Below are 13,346 nucleotides of genomic sequence, written 5' to 3' on the forward strand. Positions count from 1 at the left end.
ATCTGTTGTGGGGGCAGCCTGCTGACTGTAACGCTCTGTCTGTGATGACTGTGACAGGCGTGCTCTGGAGGGCCGAGACTTGGATGGCCCCGGCCTGCTTTTGGGGTCCTGCTGTGTGGCAGTTGCACCCTCCTCAGCCTGTGAAGCTAGATCTGCTGAGGTCACAGGAAGAGGGGATTCAGATGGGCCGGACAGTCTCAGAGTCACCTGGGTGGTTGGCCCCAGAGTCTACAGCTGCTACTCCTCCTCCCTATGGGTACCCAAGGGCCCCTGGCTGACTCCATGAGTGGAAGGGGAAGCTGGAGTGAGATCGAGCAGCTCGGCAGTCCTCTCACGTACACACTGTTAGAGGCCAATTGTGGCATCAGCGATGGAGCTAAGCCCGTGCAGTCGTGCAGGAGCGACATCCTGGACCAAGGTCTCCTTGGCGCCGCTATCCTGCCAGTGTTGACCTCGGTGCGTTGCAATGCCGGCGCTATCACCTCAGAGTGAAGACGGACGGACTCCTCCATCATGCCTTGCAATCTGAGTGCAGCAGACATTCCTTCCTGATGTTTCTGAGCTTGCCTTTGCAGCTCCAGCAACTGTGACATGACCGAGTCCAGAGGCTCCTCACCTGACTCGGACTCAGCAATGTTCTGGCCTCCAGCAATCCTCCGAGTGCCAGAGACCTGGGAAGTCCCTGCCTCCGCCTGCTGTGGATCAGACAGTGCGATGTGCTCACCAGATTGTGATCCCGGGGCTACTCTAAAGCTAGGTCCCACCGAGGTGTGTGTCTCTGCGCTGGTGGAGAGTGTGGAGCACTGTGATGGGAGTTCAGGGCGGGTGCCTCTTCAGAGGTTTCTTCAGGGCTTGATTGGAGGCCCTAGGTCATGGACTCCGTCGGCTGTTTCCCAGATGTGCCTGTGGAAGCAAGGGGAGATAATTAGTGCATGGCAGTGGCCTGTGAAACAGGACACATCACTCACAGCATGTGTCTGATGGATGTTGCAATGCTGGACCCTCACTTGTAGAGCAGCGCTGACCTCACCGTCAGCACAGGACCGGCCCAGATCCTCACTGGCCAGATGGATGGCTCTGTTTTCAAAGTCCACAAGGACCTTGATTTCAGGTATTCCTCCATCAGTCTGTGACCTCTCCCTCTTGTTGTGTGCCTATGTCGATAGAGTTGGAGGAAGAGTAAGCAAGACACCTACCAGGCCAGATGATAAGTGTGCCTGGCCTGTGTGGATGGGATGAGGACAATGAAGGTGAGTGTGAGAGAGCGAATAGTGACGTCCCTTGAACTGGCAGTGAGTGAGATCCCTGTGGATGTGTGAGCGGTTTGTGAGTGTGTGAGCTGAGAGTGATGAGAAGAGTAACTTACCCTGGCGGAACGGAGATCATTCATCCTCTTGCGACACTGAGTGGCTGTCTTCTGTTTAAGGGTGTTGGCGCTGACCACCGCTGCCACTGCCTCCTAAGCCTGGTTGGTCACGCTGCTGCCCATCCTGCAGCCAGAGCAGGGTACAGGACATCGCAGCGGGCCTCCACGGCATCCAAAAGGCATTCCAGTGACGCATTGCTAAACCTGGAGGCTGCAGTCTTTGTCTTTCCTGGACACCTTCCCTGCAGCTGTCGTGGTTTGGAAGCACTGAGATGTGGTGCACGCGGTTGGACTTTAAATATGGTGCCTGGCATGGTGAAGCGGCAAGGTGATGGGCAGGCGAATGAGAGCCCGCCCGCCATGGAAATGGCGCGTTTCCCGGGAATGCATAAATAATGTGGCGAGTTTTGGACAATATGGTGTGAAAACCCGCCATCACGGCCGATGGGTAAAACATCCTTTTGCCCGCCCGCTACCGCATTTAGTGCAAATCTGGGACGATTCTGCCCATTGTCTCAGTGTTTTACAGCCATTGAAGTGCTTTATGAAGTGTAATCACTGTTGTAATGTAGGAAATGTAGCAACCAAATTGTGCACAGTAAACTTCCTCAAACAGCAATGTGATAATAATCAGAGAACTATCTTATTGTGGTGTTTACTGAGGGATAAACATTGGGCAAGACACCGGGGATGATTGTCCTGCTGCTCTTTGAAATATTGCCATGGAACATTTCGTGTGCAACTGAGAGGGTAGACAGGGTTTTGGCCTAACGTCTCACCTGAAAGGCAGCACCTCTGGCTGTGCAACATTCCCTCAGTACTGCTCTAGATTACCAGCCTTGGTTTTTGTGTTCATGACCTGGAATGTGACTTGAACTCAGATACAACAGTGCTGCCAACTGAGCCACACCTGACACAGCTAAAATGGTCCTATCCCATCTGAGAATTCATGTCTCACCTTTAGAATTCCTGACACTGATGAAATGCTGTTCCATATGTTTAATTCATGTTTACCTGTTGAAGTTATAATTCTCTGTTGGATTCCTGTCTGACTTCAGGATTTTCTCTGTCATTTGTAGAATTTCTATATGTAATTTCTGTCTGACCTGCAGAATTTGTGTTCAACATGCTTATTTCCAGTCTTCTGATAGAACCTCAGTCCCAACTGTATAATTCCTGTCCCCCTACACAATTCCTGTTTACTTATAGAATTCCTAACTCACCTGTAGAATTCCTGTTCTATGTATTCAATTCCATTCTCCCTGCAGAGATATAGTCAATTTGCATAATTCATGTCTCATGGGAGAATTCGTGTCCCACTTGTAAAATTCCAGTCTCCCTGAAGAATGTCAGACCCACCTCTGGAACGACTGAACCAATGGAGAATTCCAGTCTCCCTGTAGAATCCCACCTGTAAAATTCCTGTCTAAACTGTTAAAGTCACTGCATAGTATTTCTTTCCCACTTATAGACTTCTTGTCCCACCTGTAGAATTCCTGTCTCTATTTAAAAATCCTGCCCCAACTGTAGAATTCCTGTATCTCTGTAAAATTGCAGTCTGTCCTATTGAAAACCTATTTTACCTGCAAAACTCCTATTTCACTGTAAAAAGAAAATGAAAGAAAGACTCACATTTATATAGCACCTTTGAGTTCACAGATATCCCAAAGAGCTTTACAGCCAACAATTTATAGTCAACGTTGTCATGTAGGAAACATGGCAGCCAATATGCGCACAGCAAGCTCCCACAACCAGAAATGTGATAATGACCAGATAATCTGTTTTTGTGATGATTAGTTAAGGGATAGCTATTGGCCTGCACACTAGGGATAAATCCCCTGCTGCTCTTCAAAATAGTGTCACGGAATCTTTTACATCCACCTGAGAGAGTGGACAGGGGCTTGGTTTAATGTTTCATCCAAACAAAGCACCTCCGACAGTGCCGTACTCCGAGGGAGTATCGGCCTCGGCTCTTGTGCTCAAGTCCTGGAGTAGGTCTTGAACCCACAATGCTCTGACTCAGAGGTGAGAGGTCGACCAGCTGAGCCACAAGTGTTGGAGATTTAGAATCACTATCCCACCTGCAGAATTACTGAACCATTTGCTGAATTCTTCTCTCCCTGTGGAATTCTTCTCCCCCTGTGGAATTCCTGTATCCCTGTGGAATTCCTGTCTCTCTGTGGAATTCCTGTCTCTCTGTGGAATTCCTGTCTCCCTGTGGAATTCCTGTCTCTCTGTGGAATTCCTCTTTCCCTGTGGAATTCCTCTCCCCCTGTGGAATTCCTGTCTCCCTGTGGAATTCCTGTCTCTCTGTGGAATTCCTCTTTCCCTGTGGAATTCCTCTCCCCCTATGGAATTCCTCTCTCTCTGAGGAATTCCTGTCTCCCTGTGGAATTCCTGTCCTCCTGTAGAATCCTATCCCACTGGCGAATATCTGTCCACCTCTAAAAATTCCTGTGCACCTGTAGAATCCCTCTATCGCTGTGGAATTCCTGTTTCTATATTGAATGCTGTCTCCCTCTAGAATTCCAGTCCCACTTATAGACTGGACACAGGGATGAATACCTGGCTTCCTGTAGAATTCCTGCTCCAGTTGTAGAGTTCCTGTCTCCCTGTCGAACTGCAGTCTCACCTGTTAAATCTCTGTCCAACTGATGAATTCCTGTTCCACCTCCAGAATTCCCCCCTCACTGTGGGATTCCCATTTTTCTATTGAATTGCTGTCTTCCTCTAGAATTCCTGTCTCACCTTTATGATTTCTGTTCCAGCTGTAGAATTCTGGATTCATTGTAATATTCCTATCATAGATGTATAATTCCTGGTCTACCTGTGTAATTCCAGTCTTCCTGTAGAATTCCTGTCCCACCTGCAGAATCCTTCCTTTCCTGTAAAATTCCATTCAACCTGTGGAATTGCTCTCTCCCTGTAATTTTGGTCCCAGCAATTGAATTTCTGTCCCAGCTCTAAAACTCTTGTCCCACCTTAGAATTCCTGTCTTACCTTTAGAGTTCCAATTCCACTTGTAAGATTTGAGTCCACCTGTGGAATTCCTATCTGGTCTGTAGAATTCCTGTCTCTCTATAGATCCCCTGTTCCACCTATAGAATTCCTGTTCCACTGGTTGAATACCTGTCCTACCTATAGAGTTCCCATCCTGCTTGTAGAATTTCTATCTCCCTGCTTTTGTTTAAATTCAGTCACCCTATAAAATTTCTGCTCCACTGTAGAATTCAGTTTCACCTGTAGAATTCCTGTCGCACCCTTAAGAATGTTTGTTCTCCATGTTTCATCCCCTCTCCCTGTTGGCCCAGTTGCATAATTCTCCCCCTATAATTCCCGGTCCAATCAGGAATTTTTTTTTGCATTTTGAAAATGAGGGGAAAACTACTGATCCCAGAAGCATAGAATCCCAGTCACACTTTTAGAATTTTAAAATGAAAAGATTTTTTAACAAGAAGAAAGAGAAGGTTAAGCACACAAGATTACAGGTTACACAGTTAAACAGTCTTACAACAATTTCCCCACCAAAAAGTCACTTGGTCAAAACACACAAGTAAACTACTTGGCAACAGCTCCCTTATTGATTTTTAATCATAAAAATCCAATGATATTACCCAAGGCAAAAACTGCCATTACTTTAATAAAGTATACCACACGACTTCTCACTCTCTTCCACTCTGCTGTTGAAGGAAGCTCAGAAACAGACTGCTTTCTGAAAACAAAGACCTTTCCGGCTTGAAACTGGATGGCTGCTTCAAATTCACAACTTTTCTCAGCACAGAGCTGGTCTCAGGACATCTCCCCCACACAGTCAACACAATCAACTAAACATCTTCCCTTAAATATCCTTTTCCCCTTTGATCTTAGACTCCATTGTTCCTAGCATCTCTGAACTCAATTTTTCCAAAATATAAAAATCTTTCATGTTTTCCTGTTGCCTCCACTTTCAGGTCAAAAAAATGTAATAACCTCCCCTCGTTCACTGATGAAACCTTTGTGAGTTGTAAAAGTCCCTTGTCACTTCTAAACTCCCTTTGAAATTTAACAGCTGAAAAGTCAGGTCCTTACCTATTCCCAAATGGAATTTTAAAACCCAACCTACCTATTTCTATATTCAACTTCACCATAGCCTCTCATTACAAATGCACCTTTATCATTTAGCACCTTTATCTTCTGCTCCCACAGACAAGCTATCTTTACTAACCTTCTCCCAGTTTAATCACACACGCACACATGCGCACACATACACACATTGTCGATTGTTGTAAAAACCCATTTGGTTCACTAATGTTCTTTAGGGAAGGAAATCTGTCGGCCTTACCTGGTCTGGCCTACATGTGACTCCAGACCCACTACAATGTAGTTGATTCCTAAACGCCCTCTGAAATGGCCAAACAAGCCACTCAGTTGTATCAAAACTGCTACATTGACCTAGGCACCAGAAACGACAATGACAATCTCAGCCCCGTGGACACTGCAAAGTCCTCCTCACTAACATCTGGGGGCTTGTTCCAAAATTGGGAGAGCTGTCTCACAGACAAGTGAAGTAACAGGCTGACATAGTCATCCTCACGGAATCATACCTTACTGACAATGTCCCAGCCACCACCATTACTATCCCTGGGTATGACCTGTCCCACCGGCAGGACAGGCCCAGGAGAGGTGGCGGCACATTGGTATACAGTCGGGAGGGAGTTGTCCTGGGAGTCCTCAACAGAGGACCAAACCCCATGATCATGGGATCAGGTCAAACATTGGTATGGAAACTTCCTGCTGATTACCACGTAGTGCCCTCCCTCAGTTGATGAATCAGTGCTCCTTCATGTTGAACACCACTTGGAGGAAGCACTGAGGGTTGCAAGGGTGCAGAATGTGCTCTGGGTGGGGGACTTCAATGTCCATCACCAAGAGTGGCTCGGTAGCACCACTACTGATTGAGCTGATCGAGTCCTAAAGGACATAGCTGCTGGACTGGGTCTGCGGCAGGTGGTGAGGGAACCAACAAGGGGGAAAAACATACTTGACCTCATCCTCACCAACCTGGCTGTCGCAGATGCATCTGTCCATGACAGTATCGGTAGGAGTGACCACCGCACAGTACTTGTGGAGACGAAATCCCACCTTCACATTGATGATACCCTCCATCATGTTGTGTGGCACTACCACCTTGCTAAATGGGATAGATTTCAAACAGATCTAGCAACTCAAGATTGGGCATCCATGAGGCACTGTGGGCCATCAGCAACAGCAGAATTGTACTTGGACACAATCTGTAACCTCGTGGTCTGGCATATGCCCTACTCTACCATTACCATCAAGCCAGGGGATCAACCCTGGTTTAATGAAGAGTGCAGGAGGGCATGCCAGGAGCAGCACCAGGCATACCTAAAAATGAGGTATCAACCTGGTGAAGCTATAACACAGGACTACTTGTGTGCCAAACAGCATAAGCAGCAAGTGATACACAGAGCTAAGTGATCCCGCAACCAACGGATCAGATCTAAGCTCTGCAGTCCTGCCACATCCAGTCGTGAATGGTAGTGGACAATTAAAAAATGCACTGGAGGAGGAGGCTCCCCATCCTCAATGATGGGTTAGCACAACACATCAGTGCAAAAGATAAGGCTGAAGCATTTGCTACAATCGTTAGCCAGAAGTGCCAAATGGATGATCCATCTCGGCCTCCTCCAGAGGTCCCCAGTATCACAGATGCCAGTCTTCAGCCAAACTGATTCACTCCACGTGATATCAAGAAAATGCTGAAGGCACTGGATAGTGCAAAGGCTATGGACCCTGACAATATTCCGGCAATAGTACTGAAGACTTGTGCTCCAGAACATGCCATGCCCCTAGCCAAGCTATTCCAGTACAGCTACAACACTGACATCTACCCGGCTATGTGGAAAATTGCCCTGTCCTGTACACAAAAAAAAGGACAAATCCAACCCAGCCAATTACTGCCCCATCAGTCCTCTCGATCATCAGTAAAGTAATGGAAGGGATCGTCAACAGTGCTTTCAAGCGGCATTTGCTTAGCAATAACCTGCTCACTAATGCTCAGTTTGGATTCTGCTAGGGCCACTCAGCTCCTGACCTTATTACAGACTTGGTTCAAACATGGACAAAAAAGCTGAACTCCAGAGGTGAGGTGAGAGTGACTGCCCTTGACATCAAGGCAGCATTTGGCCGAGTGTGGCATCAAGGAGCCCTAGCAAAACTGGATTCAATGGGAATCAGGGGAAAAACTCTCCACTGGTTGGAGTCATACCTAGCACAAAGGAAGATGATTGTGGTTGTTGTGGGTCAGTCATCTCAGCTCCAGGACATCACTGCAGGAGTTCCTCAGGGTAGTGTCCTCGGCCCAACCATCTTCAGCTGCTTCATCAATGACCTTCCTTCCATAAGGTCAGAAGTGGGGATGTTCACTGATAATTGCACAATGTTCAGCACCAGATACTGAAGCAGTCCATGTCCAAATACGGCAAGACCTGGACAAATCCAGGCTTGGACTGATAAGTGGTTAGTAACATTTGCACCACACAAGTGTCAGGCAATGACCATCTCCAAAAAGAGAGAATCTAGCCACCATTCAATGGCATTACATTCACTGAATACCCCCACTATCAACATTCTTGGGGTTACCATTGACCAGAAACTGAACTGGATGAGCTATAAAAATACTGTGGCTACAAGAGCAGGTCAGAGGCTAGGAATCCTGCGATGAGTAACTCACCTCCTGACTCCCCAAAGACTGTCCACCATCTACAAGGCAGAAGTCAGGAGTGTGATGGAATACTTGCCTGGATGAGTGCAGCTCCCAAAGCACTTAAGAAGCTCGACACCATCCAGGACAAAACTGCCCACTTGATTGGCACCACATCCACAAACAGTCACTCCATCCACCACCAATACAATGTGGCAGCAGTGTGTACTGTCTACAAGATGCACTGCAGGAATTCACCAAGGCTCCTTAGACAGCACCTTCCAAACCCACAAACATGATCATCCAGAAGGACAAGGGCAGCAGATAGATGGGAACACCACCAGTGCAAGTTCCCCTCCAAGTCACTCACTATCCTGACTTGGAAACATACCGCCATTCCTTCACTGTCGCTGGGTCAAAATCCTGGGACTCCCTTCCTAATAGCACTGTGGGTGTATCTACACCACATCGACTGCAGCAGTTCAAGAAGCCTGCTCACCACCACCTTCTCAAGGGTAATTAGGGATGGACAATAAATGCTGGCCTAACCAGCATCCCATGAATTAATAAAAAAAATGCACACACACTCACAGCCTTCTTCACAGATTACCACCTTATTCTCAAAAATATTAAAAAAAAATATCTTCATACCTCCCTCAAAAGAGAGAGGGGAATGTGCAATGAGACCTGGGTGTCCTTGTACACCAGTCGCTGAAGGTAAGCATGTAGGTGCAGCAGGCAGTAAAGAAGGCAAATGGTATGGGGCCTCCATAACCAGAGGATTCGAGTACAGGAACAGGGATGTCTTGCTGCAATTGTACAGGGCCTTGATGAGGCCACACCTGGAATATTGTGCGCAGTTTTGCTCTCCTTATTTGAGGAAGGATGTACTTGCTATAGAGGGAGTGCAGCGAAGGTTTACCCGACTGATTGCTGGGATGGCGGGACTGACATATGAGGAGAGATTGAGTCGATTAGGATTATATTCACTGGAGTTCAGAAAAATGAGGGGTGATCTCATAGAAACCTATAAAATTCTAACAGGACTAGACAGGGTAGATGCAGGAAGGATGTTCCCGATAGTGGGGGAGTCCAGAACCAGGGGTCACAATCTGAGGATATGGGGTAGACCATTTAGGACTGAGATGAGATAAATTTCTTCACCCAGAGAGTGGTGAGCCTGTGGAATTCGTTACCACAGAAAGTAATTGAGACCAAAACATTGTATGTTTTCAAGGAGTTAGATATAGCTCTTGGGGCAAAAGGGATCAAAGGGTATGGGGAGAAAGCGGGAGCAGGCTATTGAGTTGAATGATCAGCCATGATCATAATGAATGGATTCGAGTACAGGAGCAGGGCTCGAAGGGCAGAATGGCCTGCTCCTAGTTTCTATGTTTCTAACAGAAAAAAATGAAATGTTATATTTCAAAAAGATGTTTTCATTTTCTCAACCCATTTTGTATTACTTATTATAGTTATTTAAAAAATTACACTATGGTGTACATGCATGATCCATGACATTTGTAATTGTTTTGTAAGAATAAAATTCATTCCAGCCTATTTTCAATTCCCCAACATCCAAGTCCTTTGAACTTAAGCTCTTGACAATGCATCTACAATTAAATTCTCTCGCCCATGTATGATTTTTAAATTAAATGGTTGTCATAACAATCTTCACCGGAACAGTCTGGTCTTTTTATCTCAAAACTTTGCCGGAAATATCAAGGGATGGTGTTCTGTATATACAACCATCTCTGAAGAATTGTTTGCAACATACACTTCAAAATGCTGCAAAGTTAAAACCAAACTTAAAGTCTCATTTTCCATAGTTGAATATTTCTTCTGATGCTTTCGTGAGAAATACCCCACTAGTTTCTCAAGTCCCAGTTCATATTCCTGCAGCAACACCCACACCACTGACATCAACAGTCATTTAAAACTGCTTTAAATAATCAGATGCTGCTAGAACAGGTGTAGTAGCTAGTACAGTTTTCAAGCTGTTGAATGCAGTCTGACACTCCTGTGTCCATTGGAATCTCCTGTTCTTTTTCAATAATCCAGTCAGTGGAATAACTATGCTGCTGGAATTTGGCACAAACCTCCGATAAAATTCACTCATGCCCAGAAATCTCAAAACTTCCTGTTTCATTGTAGGCACTGGGAACCGTACAATAACTTATACTTTCGCATCTCATGGGGCCACTTAACCATGTCCAACAGTGTGGCCTAAATATATAATTTTTGCTTTTGCAAATTCACTTTTACCCAAAGTTATCACCAATTTGGTTTCCTGTAGTTGGTCAAACAGTTGTTTAAATGTCATAGATGTTCTTCCCAGATTTGACTGAATACCACTAAGTCATCAATTGCTCAGTCCTTCAATCACTTTGTTTGTTAGTCTCTGAAACGTAGCTGGTGCATTTTTCATACCAAAAGGCCTTACTTTGCATTAGTACAGACTATCCGGCGTCACAGAAGCTGATATCTCTTTCGCCTGTTATGATAAGTGTACTTGCCTGTATCCTCACAGCAAGTCAATTTTTGTGATGAACTCTGAATGTCCCACTCTCTCAATACAGTCCTCCAATCGTGAATAGGATATGAATCCGCCTTTCTAACTGAGTTTACTTTGCAGTAATCAATACATAGGGTGGAATCATCCATGCCCGCTGGCTTTGGGCATGCTGAGCGGCGTGAGTGGACAATATGGCGACAAGGCCAATAATCGGTTTCATGACGTCATGAAACCAGTTTGTGATTGTCCGCTCAGCCGGTCGATGATGGGCCTCGTTTCCCGCCATCAGACGTCAGGAAACTCATTGTAATACATCTGCACATCATTGTTAGGCCAGCCCGCCAGAATCATCTCCCCCTCCCCTCGGATCGTCCACCCAAGTCGGCATGATTGCATACCAAAGTGTTTCACAACTGCACATCAGTGATGTGCACCTGTCGAGATGCACTTCACTTGGGACTCCAGGGCTTGTTTGCCTACCTTGCTTCGGTCAGCACTCACAGTCAACAGTTCCAGGCTTCACAGACAGCACCATAGCACTTTTAGGGGGGCTCTCGGGCAGGTCTCTACCTACCAGACCAACCATAAGACAATGGGTGGCTTTGAAGAGCTGCAGGGCATGGGCTTGCTTAGGGAAGGTGGAGAAGTGGCCTCAGGCAAGGGAAGAAGCTGCAGGGTGAAGGCTGTACTGGGGAAGGAAGGTATCCCAGGGTGTGTCTGGAGGCACAAGTTGATCTGTGCAAGTGGCCTCAAGATAGTGAGGGCTGAGGAGGCAGTCTCCAGAGGAGATGAGGCCAGATGGAGATGTGAGGGTGTGTGTGAGAGAGTGAGTGGTGATGTCCCTTGAGCTGGCAGTGAGTGAGATGCCAGTGAATGTGTGATGGGGTTGAACGTATGAGTTTAGTGATGAGATGGTTGCCTTACCCTGGCGACACGGATGAGATCATTCATCCTCTATCTACATTGGATGGCCAACCTGTTCTGTGCAGCATTGGCACAGATTACCACTGCAATCGCCTAGCAAGCTGGAGTGGTAATGTTGCTGCCCCTCCTGTGGCTAGACCTGGGGTAGAGGACATCACAATGGGCCTCCACGGTGTCCAAAAGGTGCTTGAGGGACACGTCACTAAACCTGAGGGCTGCAGTCTTCTTGCCTTTCGTGGCCATGTCTTATTTGCAGCAGTCCTGGACTGGAAGCACTGAGAGGACTGTGCGCGGTTGTACTTTAAATGTGGTGCCCGGCGTGATGAGGCGGTGAGGTGACGGCGTGGCGGGCAAATCAGAGCCTGTCCACTCTGGAAATGGCGTGTTTCCCGGGAATGCATAATTAATGCGGTGGATTTGGGATGACACAGCGTGAGAAGATGCCATTGCAGCCAGTGGGTAAAACGTTGTTTTAACCCGCCCGCTACCGCACTTAATCTGGGACGATTCTGCCCATAGTCTTTGTGATCCATCCAGTTTTGGCGACCGTTAAAATGGGTGAATATCAATTACTGTGACTGGGCTCTAGGATGTCATTTTGAAGCATAAATTCAATTTCTTTTTATACTTGAGTCAATTTTACTGGATTTAATCTATATGGGTGTTGCTCTATTGAAACGGAATTCTCCACATCAACATCATGCAAAGCCAAATTTGTTTTCCCTGGTCTATTTCCACAAATTGCTTTGTGTGACTGAAACAGCTCTTATAAATCACTTCAACAGTTTTCTGGAAGGTAACTTAATATCACATTTAGATTCTCAAGTATTTCCTCATTGTCCAATTTAATCAGAGGAAGATCAATTTCAGAATCTTTAATTTCTGTTTCCTCCTCCTTCCCTACCACTACCAGTATCTCCTTCTGTTTATCCTCTCTGTCAAAGTACCTTTTAAGCATGTTTACATGGCACACTCGCTGATTCTTTCTTCTATCTTGTGTATTCACTACATAGTTTACCTCACTCAGTCTCTTTTTGATCCAGTAAGCTCCACGAAACCTTGCCCTTAATGGTTTGCCTGACACCGGCAACAATACTAACACATTATCCCCAGCCACAAAACTATGAGCCTTTGCTCTTTTATTCACATTTGCCTTTATCACTTGCTATGATAACTTTAAATGTTTCCTAGCTAGCTCACATGCTGTACTCAATCTTTCTCTGAATTTCATCACATAATGCAGGAGATAGTTTCAGAATTTTGACTCACCATTTCTCCTGAATCTATTTGACTGGTCCCCTCTCTTCATGACCATAAATTAACTTGAAAGGACTGAACCCTGTTTACTCATTAGGTGCATCCCTAATAGCAAACAACACAAATGGAATCCCTCGATCCCAATCATGTGGATAATCTTGACTATGTGCTTTAATCATAGTTTTTAAAGTTTGATGCCACCTTTCTAAGGCACCTTGTGATTCAGGGTGATAGGCTGATGACCTAAATTGCTTTGTTCCTAGGCTGTTTATTACTTCCTTAAACAGCTGTGACATGAAATTTGAACCCTGGTCCAACTGTATCTCTTTTGGTAACCCGTATCTTGTAAAGAATTTGGTCAACTCTCCTACAATCACCTTTGCTGTGATTTTCCTTAAAGGTATTGCTTCTGGAAATCTAGTGGAAACATCCTTAATTGTCAGGAGATACTGATTTCCACTTTTAGTCTTAGGGAGGGGTCCTACACAATCAATCAGGACCCTGTTAAAAGGTTCCTCAAATGCTGGAAATGGAATTAAAGGTGCAGGTTTAATTACTGTTTGAGGTTTTCCTAAGACTTG

The sequence above is a fragment of the Cetorhinus maximus genome, chromosome 12 (assembly GCF_964194155.1).
Source record: "Cetorhinus maximus chromosome 12, sCetMax3.hap1.1, whole genome shotgun sequence".
Taxonomy (NCBI): Eukaryota; Metazoa; Chordata; class Chondrichthyes; order Lamniformes; family Cetorhinidae; genus Cetorhinus; species Cetorhinus maximus.